The following is a 15,000-nucleotide window of genomic DNA, read 5'->3' on the forward strand; positions in this document are numbered from 1 at the left end:
AGCTTTTGCCTTTTCTTCACTATTTATATAATATGCTGGCTTTTAGAAAGACGTGTTTTACCGCTCTATTTATTACAATCATTTACATGTATTATAGAGTTTTAAGTGTTTTACATGTTTTTTAGGCCATTTTATTACTCTTAACATTTTAAGTGTATGTGTCTTTAATAAATGGATGGTTGGCCTGTCATGTGACTAGACACATGACAGGAAGCAGGAAGTACAACTGTATAAGAGAGCAGCATGACAAACAAAGGACAGTCACCAAACTGTTGGATTGAGGAGTTGCTAATTTTAGAGCTCACCTTTCCATTCATCACCTGCAAACTTTGGATTACACTTTCTGTGGATTGTATATACACTGGTGGACACTCACATTGGACTTATCAACACACTGGGGTTCTTGGACTGTTTTTAGGGTATGGACAAATGAACTGTATTCTTTTAACAGAGTTTACCTGTTTTTAGGGTATGGACAAATGAACTGTATTCTTTTAACAGAGTTTACCTAGTTTTATCGTGTTGTTTTAAAGTCTTTTATGTGAACCTTGTAAATACACCAAATCTATTTAAACCAATTTTCTTTTATGTCTCATTCTTTTAACCACTAGTCATCTCTCACAGTTAAATCTGACCCCATTTTAGTCTTGTAACTCGGCTGATAAGGCCGATTGTTACACTTTTATGGGAGACCGCCTGGGAATACCAGGTGCTGTAAGCTTTTGCCTTTTCTTCACTATTTATATAATATGCTGGCTTTTACGGAGGCTGATCTTTAAATAGCCCACTTTTTGGAGCAGCCCTCGCTTATGGCCATACCGCGCTGAGAGCGCCCGATCTCGTCTGATCTTGGAAGCTAAGCAGCGTCGGGCCTGGTTAGTACTTGGATGGGAGACCGCCTGGGAATACCAGGTGCTGTAAGCTTTTGCCTTTTCTTCACTATTTATATAATATGCTGGCTTATACGGAGGCTGATCTTTAAATAGCCCACTTTTTGGAGCAGCCCTGGCTTATGGCCATACCGCGCTGAGAGCGCCCGATCTCGTCTGATCTCGGAAGCTAAGCAGCGTCGGGCCTGGTTAGAACTTGGATGGGAGACCGCCTGGGAATACCAGGTGCTGTAAGCTTTTGCCTTTTCTTCACTATTTATATAATATGCTGGCTTTTAGAAAGACGTGTTTTACCGCTCTATTTATTACAATCATTTACATGTATTATAGAGTTTTAAGTGTTTTACATGTTTTTTAGGCCATTTTATTACTCTTAACATTTTAAGTGTATGTGTCTTTAATAAATGGATGGTTGGCCTGTCATGTGACTAGACACATGACAGGAAGCAGGAAGTACAACTGTATAAGAGAGCAGCATGACAAACAAAGGACAGTCACCAAACTGTTGGATTGAGGAGTTGCTAATTTTAGAGCTCACCTTTCCATTCACCACCTGCAAACTTTGGATTACACTTTCTGTGGATTGTATATACACTGGTGGACACTCACATTGGACTTATCAACACACTGGGGTTCTTGGACTGTTTTTAGGGTATGGACAAATGAACTGTATTCTTTTAACAGAGTTTACCTGTTTTTAGGGTATGGACAAATGAACTGTATTCTTTTAACAGAGTTTACCTAGTTTTATCGTGTTGTTTTAAAGTCTTTTATGTGAACCTTGTAAATACACCAAATCTATTTAAACCAATTTTCTTTTATGTCTCATTCTTTTAACCACTAGTCATCTCTCACAGTTAAATCTGACCCCATTTTAGTCTTGTAACTCGGCTGATAAGGCCGATTGTTACACTTTTATGGGAGACCACCTGGGAATACCAGGTGCTGTAAGCTTTTGCCTTTTCTTCACTATTTATATAATATGCTGGCTTTTACGGAGGCTGATCTTTAAATAGCCCACTTTTTGGAGCTCCCTCGCTTATGGCCATACCGCGCTGAGAGCGCCCGATCTCGTCTGATCTCGGAAGCTAAGCAGCGTCGGGCCTGGTTAGTACTTGGATGGGAGACCGCCTGGGAATACCAGGTGCTGTAAGCTTTTGCCTTTTCTTCACTATTTATATAATATGCTGGCTTTTAGAAAGACGTGTTTTACCGCTCTATTTATTACAATCATTTACATGTATTATAGAGTTTTAAGTGTTTTACATGTTTTTTAGGCCATTTTATTACTCTTAACATTTTAAGTGTATGTGTCTTTAATAAATGGATGGTTGGCCTGTCATGTGACTAGACACATGACAGGAAGCAGGAAGTACAACTGTATAAGAGAGCAGCATGACAAACAAAGGACAGTCACCAAACTGTTGGATTGAGGAGTTGCTAATTTTAGAGCTCACCTTTCCATTCACCACCTGCAAACTTTGGATTACACTTTCTGTGGATTGTGTATACACTGGTGGACACTCACATTGGACTTATCAACACACTGGGGTTCTTGGACTGTTTTTAGGGTATGGACAAATGAACTGTATTCTTTTAACAGAGTTTACCTGTTTTTAGGGTATGGACAAATGAACTGTATTCTTTTAACAGAGTTTACCTAGTTTTATCGTGTTGTTTTAAAGTCTTTTATGTGAACCTTGTAAATACACCAAATCTATTTAAACCAATTTTCTTTTATGTCTCATTCTTTTAACCACTAGTCATCTCTCACAGTTAAATCTGACCCCATTTTAGTCTTGTAACTCGGCTGATAAGGCCGATTGTTACACTTTTATGGGAGACCGCCTGGGAATACCAGGTGCTGTAAGCTTTTGCCTTTTCTTCACTATTTATATAATATGCTGGCTTTTACGGAGGCTGATCTTTAAATAGCCCACTTTTTGGAGCAGCCCTCGCTTATGGCCATACCGCGCTGAGAGCGCCCGACCTCGTCTGATCTCGGAAGCTAAGCAGCGTCGGGCCTGGTTAGTACTTGGATGGGAGACCGCCTGGGAATACCAGGTGCTGTAAGCTATTGCCTTTTCTTCACTATTTATATAATATGCTGGCTTTTACGGAGGCTGATCTTTAAATAGCCCACTTTTTGGAGCAGCCCTCGCTTATGGCCATACCGCGCTGAGAGCGCCCGATCTCGTCTGATCTCGGAAGCTAAGCAGCGTCGGGCCTGGTTAGTACTTGGATGGGAGACCGCCTGGGAATACCAGGTGCTGTAAGCTTTTGCCTTTTCTTCACTATTTATATAATATGCTGGCTTTTAGAAAGACGTGTTTTACCGCTCTATTTATTACAATCATTTACATGTATTATAGAGTTTTAAGTGTTTTACATGTTTTTTTTAGGCCATTTTATTACTCTTAACATTTTAAGTGTATGTGTCTTTAATAAATGGATGGTTGGCCTGTCATGTGACTAGACACATGACAGGAAGCAGGAAGTACAACTGTATAAGAGAGCAGCATGACAAACAAAGGACAGTCACCAAACTGTTGGATTGAGGAGTTGCTAATTTTAGAGCTCACCTTTCCATTCACCACCTGCAAACTTTGGATTACACTTTCTGTGGATTGTATATACACTGGTGGACACTCACATTGGACTTATCAACACACTGGGGTTCTTGGACTGTTTTTAGGGTATGGACAAATGAACTGTATTCTTTTAACAGAGTTTACCTGTTTTTAGGGTATGGACAAATGAACTGTATTCTTTTAACAGAGTTTACCTAGTTTTATCGTGTTGTTTTAAAGTCTTTTATGTGAACCTTGTAAATACACCAAATCTATTTAAACCAATTTTCTTTTATGTCTCATTCTTTTAACCACTAGTCATCTCTCACAGTTAAATCTGACCCCATTTTAGTCTTGTAACTCGGCTGATAAGGCCGATTGTTACACTTTTATGGGAGACCGCCTGGGAATACCAGTTGCTGTAAGCTTTTGCCTTTTCTTCACTATTTATATAATATGCTGGCTTTTACGGAGGCTGATCTTTAAATAGCCCACTTTTTGGAGCAGCCCTCGCTTATGGCCATACCGCGCTGAGAGCGCCCGATCTCGTCTGATCTCGGAAGCTAAACAGCGTTGGGCCTGGTTAGTACTTGGATGGGAGACCGCCTGGGAATACCAGGTGCTGTAAGCTTTTGCCTTTTCTTCACTATTTATATAATATGCTGGCTTTTACGGAGGCTGATCTTTAAATAGCCCACTTTTTGGAGCAGCCCTCGCTTATGGCCATACCGCGCTGAGAGCGCCCGATCTCGTCTGATCTCGGAAGCTAAGCAGCGTCGGGCCTGGTTAGTACTTGGATGGGAGACCGCCTGGGAATACCAGGTGCTGTAAGCTTTTGCCTTTTCTTCACTATTTATATAATATGCTGGCTTTTAGAAAGACGTGTTTTACCGCTCTATTTATTACAATCATTTACATGTATTATAGAGTTTTAAGTGTTTTACATGTTTTTTAGGCCATTTTATTACTCTTAACATTTTAAGTGTATGTGTCTTTAATAAATGGATGGTTGGCCTGTCATGTGACTAGACACATGACAGGAAGCAGGAAGTACAACTGTATAAGAGAGCAGCATGACAAACAAAGGACAGTCACCAAACTGTTGGATTGAGGAGTTGCTAATTTTAGAGCTCACCTTTCCATTCACCACCTGCAAACTTTGGATTACACTTTCTGTGGATTGTATATACACTGGTGGACACTCACATTGGACTTATCAACACACTGGGGTTCTTGGACTGTTTTTAGGGTATGGACAAATGAACTGTATTCTTTTAACAGAGTTTACCTGTTTTTAGGGTATGGACAAATGAACTGTATTCTTTTAACAGAGTTTACCTAGTTTTATCGTGTTGTTTTAAAGTCTTTTATGTGAACCTTGTAAATACACCAAATCTATTTAAACCAATTTTCTTTTATGTCTCATTCTTTTAACCACTAGTCATCTCTCACAGTTAAATCTGACCCCATTTTAGTCTTGTAACTCGGCTGATAAGGCCGATTGTTACACTTTTATGGGAGACCACCTGGGAATACCAGGTGCTGTAAGCTTTTGCCTTTTCTTCACTATTTATATAATATGCTGGCTTTTACGGAGGCTGATCTTTAAATAGCCCACTTTTTGGAGCTCCCTCGCTTATGGCCATACCGCGCTGAGAGCGCCCGATCTCGTCTGATCTCGGAAGCTAAGCAGCGTCGGGCCTGGTTAGTACTTGGATGGGAGACCGCCTGGGAATACCAGGTGCTGTAAGCTTTTGCCTTTTCTTCACTATTTATATAATATGCTGGCTTTTAGAAAGACGTGTTTTACCGCTCTATTTATTACAATCATTTACATGTATTATAGAGTTTTAAGTGTTTTACATGTTTTTTAGGCCATTTTATTACTCTTAACATTTTAAGTGTATGTGTCTTTAATAAATGGATGGTTGGCCTGTCATGTGACTAGACACATGACAGGAAGCAGGAAGTACAACTGTATAAGAGAGCAGCATGACAAACAAAGGACAGTCACCAAACTGTTGGATTGAGGAGTTGCTAATTTTAGAGCTCACCTTTCCATTCACCACCTGCAAACTTTGGATTACACTTTCTGTGGATTGTGTATACACTGGTGGACACTCACATTGGACTTATCAACACACTGGGGTTCTTGGACTGTTTTTAGGGTATGGACAAATGAACTGTATTCTTTTAACAGAGTTTACCTGTTTTTAGGGTATGGACAAATGAACTGTATTCTTTTAACAGAGTTTACCTAGTTTTATCGTGTTGTTTTAAAGTCTTTTATGTGAACCTTGTAAATACACCAAATCTATTTAAACCAATTTTCTTTTATGTCTCATTCTTTTAACCACTAGTCATCTCTCACAGTTAAATCTGACCCCATTTTAGTCTTGTAACTCGGCTGATAAGGCCGATTGTTACACTTTTATGGGAGACCGCCTGGGAATACCAGGTGCTGTAAGCTTTTGCCTTTTCTTCACTATTTATATAATATGCTGGCTTTTACGGAGGCTGATCTTTAAATAGCCCACTTTTTGGAGCAGCCCTCGCTTATGGCCATACCGCGCTGAGAGCGCCCGACCTCGTCTGATCTCGGAAGCTAAGCAGCGTCGGGCCTGGTTAGTACTTGGATGGGAGACCGCCTGGGAATACCAGGTGCTGTAAGCTATTGCCTTTTCTTCACTATTTATATAATATGCTGGCTTTTACGGAGGCTGATCTTTAAATAGCCCACTTTTTGGAGCAGCCCTCGCTTATGGCCATACCGCGCTGAGAGCGCCCGATCTCGTCTGATCTCGGAAGCTAAGCAGCGTCGGGCCTGGTTAGTACTTGGATGGGAGACCGCCTGGGAATACCAGGTGCTGTAAGCTTTTGCCTTTTCTTCACTATTTATATAATATGCTGGCTTTTAGAAAGACGTGTTTTACCGCTCTATTTATTACAATCATTTACATGTATTATAGAGTTTTAAGTGTTTTACATGTTTTTTTTAGGCCATTTTATTACTCTTAACATTTTAAGTGTATGTGTCTTTAATAAATGGATGGTTGGCCTGTCATGTGACTAGACACATGACAGGAAGCAGGAAGTACAACTGTATAAGAGAGCAGCATGACAAACAAAGGACAGTCACCAAACTGTTGGATTGAGGAGTTGCTAATTTTAGAGCTCACCTTTCCATTCACCACCTGCAAACTTTGGATTACACTTTCTGTGGATTGTATATACACTGGTGGACACTCACATTGGACTTATCAACACACTGGGGTTCTTGGACTGTTTTTAGGGTATGGACAAATGAACTGTATTCTTTTAACAGAGTTTACCTGTTTTTAGGGTATGGACAAATGAACTGTATTCTTTTAACAGAGTTTACCTAGTTTTATCGTGTTGTTTTAAAGTCTTTTATGTGAACCTTGTAAATACACCAAATCTATTTAAACCAATTTTCTTTTATGTCTCATTCTTTTAACCACTAGTCATCTCTCACAGTTAAATCTGACCCCATTTTAGTCTTGTAACTCGGCTGATAAGGCCGATTGTTACACTTTTATGGGAGACCGCCTGGGAATACCAGTTGCTGTAAGCTTTTGCCTTTTCTTCACTATTTATATAATATGCTGGCTTTTACGGAGGCTGATCTTTAAATAGCCCACTTTTTGGAGCAGCCCTCGCTTATGGCCATACCGCGCTGAGAGCGCCCGATCTCGTCTGATCTCGGAAGCTAAACAGCGTTGGGCCTGGTTAGTACTTGGATGGGAGACCGCCTGGGAATACCAGGTGCTGTAAGCTTTTGCCTTTTCTTCACTATTTATATAATATGCTGGCTTTTACGGAGGCTGATCTTTAAATAGCCCACTTTTTGGAGCAGCCCTCGCTTATGGCCATACCGCGCTGAGAGCGCCCGATCTCGTCTGATCTCGGAAGCTAAGCAGCGTCGGGCCTGGTTAGTACTTGGATGGGAGACCGCCTGGGAATACCAGGTGCTGTAAGCTTTTGCCTTTTCTTCACTATTTATATAATATGCTGGCTTTTAGAAAGACGTGTTTTACCGCTCTATTTATTACAATCATTTACATGTATTATAGAGTTTTAAGTGTTTTACATGTTTTTTAGGCCATTTTATTACTCTTAACATTTTAAGTGTATGTGTCTTTAATAAATGGATGGTTGGCCTGTCATGTGACTAGACACATGACAGGAAGCAGGAAGTACAACTGTATAAGAGAGCAGCATGACAAACAAAGGACAGTCACCAAACTGTTGGATTGAGGAGTTGCTAATTTTAGAGCTCTCCTTTCCATTCACCACCTGCAAACTTTGGATTACACTTTCTGTGGATTGTATATACACTGGTGGACACTCACATTGGACTTATCAACACACTGGGGTTCTTGGACTGTTTTTAGGGTATGGACAAATGAACTGTATTCTTTTAACAGAGTTTACCTGTTTTTAGGGTATGGAGAAATGAACTGTATTCTTTTAACAGAGTTTACCTAGTTTTATCGTGTTGTTTTAAAGTCTTTTATGTGAACCTTGTAAATACACCAAATCTATTTAAACCAATTTTCTTTTATGTCTCATTCTTTTAACCACTAGTCATCTCTCACAGTTAAATCTGACCCCATTTTAGTCTTGTAACTCGGCTGATAAGGCCGATTGTTACACTTTTATGGGAGACCGCCTGGGAATACCAGGTGCTGTAAGCTTTTGCCTTTTCTTCACTATTTATATAATATGCTGGCTTTTACGGAGGCTGATCTTTAAATAGCCCACTTTTTGGAGCAGCCCTCGCTTATGGCCATACCGCGCTGAGAGCGCCCGATCTCGTCTGATCTCGGAAGCTAAGCAGCGTCGGCCCTGGTTAGTACTTGGATGGGAGACCGCCTGGGAATACCAGGTGCTGTAAGCTTTTGCCTTTTCTTCACTATTTATATAATATGCTGGCTTTTACGGAGGCTGATCTTTAAATAGCCCACTTTTTGGAGCAGCCCTCGCTTATGGCCATACCGCGCTGAGAGCGCCCGATCTCGTCTGATCTCGGAAGCTAAGCAGCGTCGGGCCTGGTTAGTACTTGGATGGGAGACCGCCTGGGAATACCAGGTGCTGTAAGCTTTTGCCTTTTCTTCACTATTTATATAATATGCTGGCTTTTAGAAAGACGTGTTTTACCGCTCTATTTATTACAATCATTTAAATGTATTATAGAGTTTTAAGTGTTTTACATGTTTTTTAGGCCATTTTATTACTCTTAACATTTTAAGTGTATGTGTCTTTAATAAATGGATGGTTGGCTTGTCATGTGGCTAGACACATGACAGGAAGCAGGAAGTACAACTGTATAAGAGAGCAGCATGACAAACTAAGGACAGTCACCAAACTGTTGGATTGAGGAGTTGCTAATTTTAGAGCTCATCTTTCCATTCACCACCTGCAAACTTTGGATTACACTTTCTGTGGATTGTATATACACTGGTGGACACTCACATTGGACTTATCAACACACTGGGGTTCTTGGACTGTTTTTAGGGTATGGACAAATGAACTGTATTCTTTTAACACTGTTTACCTGTTTTTAGGGTATGGACAAATGAACTGTATTCTTTTAACAGAGTTTACCTAGTTTTATCGTGTTGTTTTAAAGTCTTTTATGTGAACCTTGTAAATACACCAAATCTATTTAAACCAATTTTCTTTTATGTCTCATTCTTTTAACCACTAGTCATCTCTCACAGTTAAATCTGACCCCATTTTAGTCTTGTAACTCGGCTGATAAGGCCGATTGTTACACTTTTATTGGAGACCGCCTGGGAATACCAGGTGCTGTAAGCTTTTGCCTTTTCTTCACTATTTATATAATATGCTGGCTTATACGGAGGCTGATCTTTAAATAGCCCACTTTTTGGAGCAGCCCTCGCTTATGGCCATACCGCGCTGAGAGCGCCCGATCTCGTCTGATCTCGGAAGCTAAGTAGCGTCGGGCCTGGTTAGTACTTGGATGGGAGACCGCTTGGGAATACCAGGTGCTGTAAGCTTTTGCATTTTCTTCACTATTTATATAATATGCTGGCTTTTACGGAGGCTGATCTTTAAATAGCCCACTTTTTGGAGCAACCCTCGCTTATGGCCATACCTCGCTGAGAGCGCCCGATCTCGTCTGATCTCGGAAGCTAAGCAGCGTCGGGCCTGGTTAGTACTTGTATGGGAGACCGCCTGGGAATACCAGGTGCTGTAAGCTTTTGCCTTTTCTTCACTATTTATATAATATGCTGGCTTTTAGAAAGACGTGTTTTACCGCTCTATTTATTACAATCATTTAAATGTATTATAGAGTTTTAAGTGTTTTACATGTTTTTTAGGCCATTTTATTACTCTTAACATTTTAAGTGTATGTGTCTTTAATAAATGGATGGTTGGCTTGTCATGTGACTAGACACATGACAGGAAGCAGGAAGTACAACTGTTTAAGAGAGCAGCATGACAAACTAAGGACAGTCACCAAACTGTTGGATTGAGGAGTTGCTAATTTTAGAGCTCACCTTTCCATTCACCACCTGCAAACTTTCGATTACACTTTCTGCGGATTGTATATACACTGGTGGACACTCACATTGGACTTATAAACACACTGGGGTTCTTGGACTGTTTTTAGGGTATGGACAATGAACTGTATTCTTTTAACAGAGTTTACCTGTTTTTAGGGTATGGACAAATGAACTGTATTCTTTTAACAGAGTTTACCTAGTTTTATCGTGTTGTTTTAAAGTCTTTTATGTGAACCTTGTAAATACACCAAATCTATTTAAACCAATTTTCTTTTATGTCTCATTCTTTTAACCACTAGTCATCTCTCACAGTTAAATCTGACCCCATTTTAGTCTTGTAACTCGGCTGATAAGGCCGATTGTTACACTTTTATTGGGGACCGCCTGGGAATACCAGGTGCTGTAAGCTTTTGCCTTTTTTTCACTATTTATATAATATGCTGGCTTTTACGGTGGCTGATCTTTAAATAGCCCACTTTTTGGAGCAGCCCTCGCTTATGGCCATACCGCGCTGAGAGCGCCCGATCTCGTCTGATCTCGGAAGCTAAGCAGCGTCGGGCCTGGTTAGTACTTGGTTGGGAGACCGCCTGGGAATACCAGGTGCTGTAGGCTTTTGCCTTTTCTTCACTATTTATATAATATGCTGGCTTTTAGAAAGACGTGTTTTAGCGCTCTATTTATTACAATCATTTAAATGTATTATAGAGTTTTAAGTGTTTTACATGTTTTTTAGGCCATTTTATTATTCTTAACAAGTGTATGTGTCTTTAATAAATGGATGGTTGGCTTGTCATGTGACTAGACACATGACAGGAAGCAGGAAGTACAACTGTATAAGAGAGCAGCATGACAAACTAAGGACAGTCACCAAACTGTTGGATTGAGGAGTTGCTAATTTTAGAGCTCACCTTTCCATTCACCACCTGCAAACTTTGGATTACACTTTCTGTGGATTGTATATACACTGGTGGACACTCACATTGGACTTATCAACACACTGGGGTTCTTGGACTGTTTTTAGGGTATGGACAAATGAACTGTATTCTTTTAACAGAGTTTACCTGTTTTTAGGGTATGGACAAATGAACTGTATTCTTTTAACAGAATTTACCTAGTTTTATTGTGTTGTTTTAAAGTCTTTTATGTGAACCTTGTAAATACACCACATCTATTTAAACCAATTTTCTTTTATGTCTCATTCTTTTAACCACTAGTTATCTCTCACAGTTAAATCTGACCCCATTTTAGTCTTGTAACTCGGCTGATAAGGCTGATTGTTACACTTTTATGGGAGACCGCCTGGGAATACCAGGTGCTGTAAGCTTTTGCCTTTTCTTCACTATTTATATAATATGCTGGCTTTTACGGATTCTGATCTTTAAATAGCCCACTTTTTGGAGCAGCCCTCGCTTATGGCCATACCGCGCTGAGAGCGCCCGATCTCGTCTGATCTCGGAAGCTAAGCAGCGTCGGGCCTGGTTAGTACTTGGATTGGAGACCGCCTGGGAATACCAGGTGCTGTAAGCTTTTGCCTTTTCTTCACTATTTATATAATATGCTGGCTTTTACGGAGGCTGATCTTTAAATAGCCCACTTTTTGGAGCAGCCCTCGCTTATGGCCATACCGCGCTGAGAGCGCCCGATCTCGTCTGATCTCGGAAGCTAAGCAGCGTCGGGCCTGGTTAGTACTTGGATGGGAGACCGCCTGGGAATACCAGGTGCTGTAAGCTTTTGCCTTTTCTTCACTATTTATATAATATGCTGGCTTTTAGAAAGACGTGTTTTACCGCTCTATTTATTACAATCATTTACATGTATTATAGAGTTTTAAGTGTTTTACATGTTTTTTAGGCCATTTTATTACTCTTAACATTTTAAGTGTATGTGTCTTTAATAAATGGATGGTTGGCCTGTCATGTGACTAGACACATGACAGGAAGCAGGAAGTACAACTGTATAAGAGAGCAGCATGACAAACAAAGGACAGTCACCAAACTGTTGGATTGAGGAGTTGCTAATTTTAGAGCTCATCTTTCCATTCACCACCTGCAAACTTTGGATTACACTTTCTGTGGATTGTATATACACTGGTGGACACTCACATTGGACTTATCAACACACTGGGGTTCTTGGACTGTTTTTAGGGTATGGACAAATGAACTGTATTCTTTTAACACTGTTTACCTGTTTTTAGGGTATGGACAAATGAACTGTATTCTTTTAACAGAGTTTACCTAGTTTTATTGTGTTGTTTTAAAGTCTTTTATGTGAACCTTGTAAATACACCAAATCTATTTAAACCAATTTTCTTTTATGTCTCATTCTTTTAACCACTAGTCATCTCTCACAGTTAAATCTGACCCCATTTTAGTCTTGTAACTCGGCTGATAAGGCCGATTGTTACACTTTTATGGGAGACCACCTGGGAATACCAGGTGCTGTAAGCTTTTGCCTTTTCTTCACTATTTATATAATATGCTGGCTTTTACGGAGGCTGATCTTTAAATAGCCCACTTTTTGGAGCAGCCCTCGCTTATGGCCATACCGCGCTGAGAGCGCCCGATCTCGTCTGATCTCGGAAGCTAAGCAGCATCGGGCCTGGTTAGTACTTGGATGGGAGACCGCCTGGGAATACCAGGTGCTGTAAGCTTTTGCCTTTTCTTCACTATTTATATAATATGCTGGCTTTTACGGAGGCTGATCTTTAAATAGCCCACTTTTTGGAGCAGCCCTCGCTTATGGCCATACCGCGCTGAGAGCGCCCGATCTCGTCTGATCTTGGAAGCTAAGCAGCGTCGGGCCTGGTTAGTACTTGGATGGGAGACCGCCTGGGAATACCAGGTGCTGTAAGCTTTTGCCTTTTCTTCACTATTTATATAATATGCTGGCTTTTAGAAAGACGTGTTTTACCGCTCTATTTATTACAATCATTTACATGTATTATAGAGTTTTAAGTGTTTTACATGTTTTTTAGGCCATTTTATTACTCTTAACATTTTAAGTGTATGTGTCTTTAATAAATGGATGGTTGGCCTGTCATGTGACTAGACACATGACAGGAAGCAGGAAGTACAACTGTATAAGAGAGCAGCATGACAAACAAAGGACAGTCACCAAACTGTTGGATTGAGGAGTTGCTAATTTTAGAGCTCACCTTTCCATTCACCACCTGCAAACTTTGGATTACACTTTCTGTGGATTGTATATACACTGGTGGACACTCACATTGGACTTATCAACACACTGGGGTTCTTGGACTGTTTTTAGGGTATGGACAAATGAACTGTATTCTTTTAACAGAGTTTACCTGTTTTTAGGGTATGGACAAATGAACTGTATTCTTTTAACAGAGTTTACCTAGTTTTATCGTGTTGTTTTAAAGTCTTTTATGTGAACCTTGTAAATACACCAAATCTATTTAAACCAATTTTCTTTTATGTCTCATTCTTTTAACCACTAGTCATCTCTCACAGTTAAATCTGACCCCATTTTAGTCTTGTAACTCGGCTGATAAGGCCGATTGTTACACTTTTATGGGAGACCGCCTGGGAATACCAGGTGCTGTAAGCTTTTGCCTTTTCTTCACTATTTATATAATATGCTGGCTTTTACGGAGGCTGATCTTTAAATAGCCCACTTTTTGGAGCAGCCCTCGCTTATGGCCATACCGCGCTGAGAGCGCCCGATCTCGTCTGATCTCGGAAGCTAAGCAGCGTCGGGCCTGGTTAGTACTTGGATGGGAGACCGCCTGGGAATACCAGGTGCTGTAAGCTTTTGCCTTTTCTTCACTATTTATATAATATGCTGGCTTTTACGGAGGCTGATCTTTAAATAGCCCACTTTTTGGAGCAGCCCTCGCTTATGGCCATACCGCGCTGAGAGCGCCCGATCTCGTCTGATCTCGGAAGCTAAGCAGCGTCGGGCCTGGTTAGTACTTGGATGGGAGACCGCCTGGGAATACCAGGTGCTGTAAGCTTTTGCCTTTTCTTCACTATTTATATAATATGCTGGCTTTTAGAAAGACGTGTTTTACCGCTCTATTTATTACAATCATTTACATGTATTATAGAGTTTTAAGTGTTTTACATGTTTTTTTTAGGCCATTTTATTACTCTTAACATTTTAAGTGTATGTGTCTTTAATAAATGGATGGTTGGCCTGTCATGTGACTAGACACATGACAGGAAGCAGGAAGTACAACTGTATAAGAGAGCAGCATGACAAACAAAGGACAGTCACCAAACTGTTGGATTGAGGAGTTGCTAATTTTAGAGCTCACCTTTCCATTCACCACCTGCAAACTTTGGATTACACTTTCTGTGGATTGTATATACACTGGTGGACACTCACATTGGACTTATCAACACACTGGGGTTCTTGGACTGTTTTTAGGGTATGGACAAATGAACTGTATTCTTTTAACAGAGTTTACCTGTTTTTAGGGTATGGACAAATGAACTGTATTCTTTTAACAGAGTTTACCTAGTTTTATCGTGTTGTTTTAAAGTCTTTTATGTGAACCTTGTAAATACACCAAATCTATTTAAACCAATTTTCTTTTATGTCTCATTCTTTTAACCACTAGTCATCTCTCACAGTTAAATCTGACCCCATTTTAGTCTTGTAACTCGGCTGATAAGGCCGATTGTTACACTTTTATGGGAGACCGCCTGGGAATACCAGTTGCTGTAAGCTTTTGCCTTTTCTTCACTATTTATATAATATGCTGGCTTTTACGGAGGCTGATCTTTAAATAGCCCACTTTTTGGAGCAGCCCTCGCTTATGGCCTTACCGCGCTGAGAGCGCCCGATCTCGTCTGATCTCGGAAGCTAAACAGCGTTGGGCCTGGTTAGTACTTGGATGGGAGACCGCCTGGGAATACCAGGTGCTGTAAGCTTTTGCCTTTTCTTCACTATTTATATAATATGCTGGCTTTTACGGAGGCTGATCTTTAAATAGCCCACTTTTTGGAGCAGCCCTCGCTT

The 15,000-nt window shown here is 40.4% G+C and overlaps 26 non-coding genes across 26 annotated transcripts in view; all 26 read left to right on the plus strand.

Annotated features, from left to right (window-relative positions):
* The window catches only part of LOC141339363 (5S ribosomal RNA), a 119-nt gene extending 115 nt beyond the window's left edge, over nt 1-4 (plus strand). The window contains exon 1 of the ribosomal RNA XR_012355963.1: nt 1-4. This exon is cut by the window's left edge and continues 115 nt beyond it. This is a non-coding gene — a ribosomal RNA (5S ribosomal RNA).
* Nucleotides 5-805: 801 nt separating this feature from the next.
* Nucleotides 806-924, plus strand: LOC141339790 (5S ribosomal RNA). Its single transcript, XR_012356361.1, has one exon. It is a non-coding gene; the product is annotated as a 5S ribosomal RNA (ribosomal RNA).
* An 84-nt stretch (nt 925-1,008) lies between these two features.
* On the plus strand, nt 1,009-1,127 carry LOC141339364 (5S ribosomal RNA). Its single transcript, XR_012355964.1, has one exon. It is a non-coding gene; the product is annotated as a 5S ribosomal RNA (ribosomal RNA).
* Nucleotides 1,128-1,927: 800 nt separating this feature from the next.
* Nucleotides 1,928-2,046, plus strand: LOC141339596 (5S ribosomal RNA). The gene has a single exon (XR_012356180.1). It is a non-coding gene; the product is annotated as a 5S ribosomal RNA (ribosomal RNA).
* Nucleotides 2,047-2,847: 801 nt separating this feature from the next.
* LOC141339829 (5S ribosomal RNA) lies at nt 2,848-2,966 on the plus strand. The gene has a single exon (XR_012356398.1). It is a non-coding gene; the product is annotated as a 5S ribosomal RNA (ribosomal RNA).
* An 84-nt stretch (nt 2,967-3,050) lies between these two features.
* On the plus strand, nt 3,051-3,169 carry LOC141339597 (5S ribosomal RNA). Its single transcript, XR_012356181.1, has one exon. It is a non-coding gene; the product is annotated as a 5S ribosomal RNA (ribosomal RNA).
* Nucleotides 3,170-3,972: 803 nt separating this feature from the next.
* On the plus strand, nt 3,973-4,091 carry LOC141339638 (5S ribosomal RNA). Its single transcript, XR_012356220.1, has one exon. It is a non-coding gene; the product is annotated as a 5S ribosomal RNA (ribosomal RNA).
* Nucleotides 4,092-4,175: 84 nt separating this feature from the next.
* LOC141339599 (5S ribosomal RNA) lies at nt 4,176-4,294 on the plus strand. The gene has a single exon (XR_012356183.1). It is a non-coding gene; the product is annotated as a 5S ribosomal RNA (ribosomal RNA).
* Nucleotides 4,295-5,094: 800 nt separating this feature from the next.
* On the plus strand, nt 5,095-5,213 carry LOC141339600 (5S ribosomal RNA). The gene has a single exon (XR_012356184.1). It is a non-coding gene; the product is annotated as a 5S ribosomal RNA (ribosomal RNA).
* Nucleotides 5,214-6,014: 801 nt separating this feature from the next.
* Nucleotides 6,015-6,133, plus strand: LOC141339830 (5S ribosomal RNA). Its single transcript, XR_012356399.1, has one exon. It is a non-coding gene; the product is annotated as a 5S ribosomal RNA (ribosomal RNA).
* Nucleotides 6,134-6,217: 84 nt separating this feature from the next.
* On the plus strand, nt 6,218-6,336 carry LOC141339601 (5S ribosomal RNA). Its single transcript, XR_012356185.1, has one exon. It is a non-coding gene; the product is annotated as a 5S ribosomal RNA (ribosomal RNA).
* An 803-nt stretch (nt 6,337-7,139) lies between these two features.
* Nucleotides 7,140-7,258, plus strand: LOC141339639 (5S ribosomal RNA). The gene has a single exon (XR_012356221.1). It is a non-coding gene; the product is annotated as a 5S ribosomal RNA (ribosomal RNA).
* Nucleotides 7,259-7,342: 84 nt separating this feature from the next.
* Nucleotides 7,343-7,461, plus strand: LOC141339602 (5S ribosomal RNA). Its single transcript, XR_012356186.1, has one exon. It is a non-coding gene; the product is annotated as a 5S ribosomal RNA (ribosomal RNA).
* An 801-nt stretch (nt 7,462-8,262) lies between these two features.
* LOC141339864 (5S ribosomal RNA) lies at nt 8,263-8,381 on the plus strand. The gene has a single exon (XR_012356433.1). It is a non-coding gene; the product is annotated as a 5S ribosomal RNA (ribosomal RNA).
* An 84-nt stretch (nt 8,382-8,465) lies between these two features.
* LOC141339603 (5S ribosomal RNA) lies at nt 8,466-8,584 on the plus strand. The gene has a single exon (XR_012356187.1). It is a non-coding gene; the product is annotated as a 5S ribosomal RNA (ribosomal RNA).
* An 801-nt stretch (nt 8,585-9,385) lies between these two features.
* On the plus strand, nt 9,386-9,504 carry LOC141339796 (5S ribosomal RNA). Its single transcript, XR_012356367.1, has one exon. It is a non-coding gene; the product is annotated as a 5S ribosomal RNA (ribosomal RNA).
* An 84-nt stretch (nt 9,505-9,588) lies between these two features.
* Nucleotides 9,589-9,707, plus strand: LOC141339785 (5S ribosomal RNA). Its single transcript, XR_012356357.1, has one exon. It is a non-coding gene; the product is annotated as a 5S ribosomal RNA (ribosomal RNA).
* An 800-nt stretch (nt 9,708-10,507) lies between these two features.
* On the plus strand, nt 10,508-10,626 carry LOC141339778 (5S ribosomal RNA). Its single transcript, XR_012356350.1, has one exon. It is a non-coding gene; the product is annotated as a 5S ribosomal RNA (ribosomal RNA).
* Nucleotides 10,627-11,422: 796 nt separating this feature from the next.
* On the plus strand, nt 11,423-11,541 carry LOC141339968 (5S ribosomal RNA). The gene has a single exon (XR_012356534.1). It is a non-coding gene; the product is annotated as a 5S ribosomal RNA (ribosomal RNA).
* Nucleotides 11,542-11,625: 84 nt separating this feature from the next.
* LOC141339604 (5S ribosomal RNA) lies at nt 11,626-11,744 on the plus strand. Its single transcript, XR_012356188.1, has one exon. It is a non-coding gene; the product is annotated as a 5S ribosomal RNA (ribosomal RNA).
* Nucleotides 11,745-12,545: 801 nt separating this feature from the next.
* On the plus strand, nt 12,546-12,664 carry LOC141339850 (5S ribosomal RNA). The gene has a single exon (XR_012356419.1). It is a non-coding gene; the product is annotated as a 5S ribosomal RNA (ribosomal RNA).
* Nucleotides 12,665-12,748: 84 nt separating this feature from the next.
* On the plus strand, nt 12,749-12,867 carry LOC141339791 (5S ribosomal RNA). The gene has a single exon (XR_012356362.1). It is a non-coding gene; the product is annotated as a 5S ribosomal RNA (ribosomal RNA).
* Nucleotides 12,868-13,668: 801 nt separating this feature from the next.
* Nucleotides 13,669-13,787, plus strand: LOC141339605 (5S ribosomal RNA). The gene has a single exon (XR_012356189.1). It is a non-coding gene; the product is annotated as a 5S ribosomal RNA (ribosomal RNA).
* Nucleotides 13,788-13,871: 84 nt separating this feature from the next.
* On the plus strand, nt 13,872-13,990 carry LOC141339606 (5S ribosomal RNA). Its single transcript, XR_012356190.1, has one exon. It is a non-coding gene; the product is annotated as a 5S ribosomal RNA (ribosomal RNA).
* An 803-nt stretch (nt 13,991-14,793) lies between these two features.
* Nucleotides 14,794-14,912, plus strand: LOC141339797 (5S ribosomal RNA). Its single transcript, XR_012356368.1, has one exon. It is a non-coding gene; the product is annotated as a 5S ribosomal RNA (ribosomal RNA).
* Nucleotides 14,913-14,996: 84 nt separating this feature from the next.
* The window catches only part of LOC141339607 (5S ribosomal RNA), a 119-nt gene continuing 115 nt past the window's right edge, over nt 14,997-15,000 (plus strand). The window contains exon 1 of the ribosomal RNA XR_012356191.1: nt 14,997-15,000. This exon is cut by the window's right edge and continues 115 nt beyond it. This is a non-coding gene — a ribosomal RNA (5S ribosomal RNA).

The sequence above is a fragment of the Garra rufa genome, chromosome 7 (assembly GCF_049309525.1).
Source record: "Garra rufa chromosome 7, GarRuf1.0, whole genome shotgun sequence".
Classification (NCBI taxonomy): Eukaryota; Metazoa; Chordata; class Actinopteri; order Cypriniformes; family Cyprinidae; genus Garra; species Garra rufa.